Below are 1,049 nucleotides of genomic sequence, written 5' to 3'. Positions count from 1 at the left end.
TGCAACATAGACTCTGTCATCAACAAAGAAAGAAAGAAATTCCTTGTAACTGTGACTGCATTAGGGTATAGAGCATTCCCACTCCACCCGAGAGCCTTTCTGCTCTTTCCCAATCCAATCTCTCCATTCTCCTGCCAACCACCTACTTTTCTCATTTCTCTCAACATACACTAATTTTTCCGTTTCTGGAGCTCTGTGTAAACTACATCATTCCCTGTGTAATCTTTTGCGCCTGTTTTTTTTTTTTTTTTATTAAACATAATACATTGGTGATTCATCCATGTTACAGCTTAAGAGTCTATTACACTGTATGAACATCTATCAGTTCCTTGATCCACTCCCGTCTGGGTTGTTTCCAGTTACTGGGCTTTAGGAATAAAGCTGTTAGGAATATTCTCATACAGCTCATTTTGTAAACATGTTTTCACATTTCTTGAGCAAATCCCAACACCAGTAGATCTACCTGAAGGAGAAGTGTATGTTATAACAGTTCCCAATGTGGCCCCACTACTTTATATCCTGACTGGCAATGTGGAAGAATTTCAGTTCTTGGCTCAGCACCCATAGCTCGGTGGTGAAGGCACCAGCAAATACACCAAGGCTGGTGGGTTCAAACCCAGCCCAGGCCTGCTAAACAACCATGACAGCAGCGACAAAAATAGCTGGGTGTCGTGGCAGCTACTTGGGAGGCTGAGGCAGGAGAATTGCTTAAGCCTAAGAATCTGAGGTTGCTGTGAGCTGTGACACCACCGCACTCTACCGAGGGGGATATAGTAAGACTCCATCTCAGAAAAATAAAAAAGAATTTCAGTTCTTCACTTTCTGGCCCACAGAACTGCCTGTTTTATTTGTTAATTTTGATCATTTTTACAAGTTTGTCTTTTTTCAGAAATCCCTTAAATTTTAACCTTCACAGAGTTTCACCTCCAGCCTCTTTTCTTCTCTTTCTCGAATATCGTTGCATGAACATCTTTATTGTAATTTCAATACCATTTATAAATAATTACTGACTCCTAAATCAGCATGTTTTTAGTCTCATATATTCATAT

Source organism: Otolemur garnettii, unplaced genomic scaffold (assembly GCF_000181295.1).
Source record: "Otolemur garnettii isolate 467f Iridium unplaced genomic scaffold, OtoGar3 scaffold00191, whole genome shotgun sequence".
Lineage (NCBI taxonomy): Eukaryota > Metazoa > Chordata > Mammalia > Primates > Galagidae > Otolemur > Otolemur garnettii.
This window is presented reverse-complemented; position numbering follows the sequence as displayed.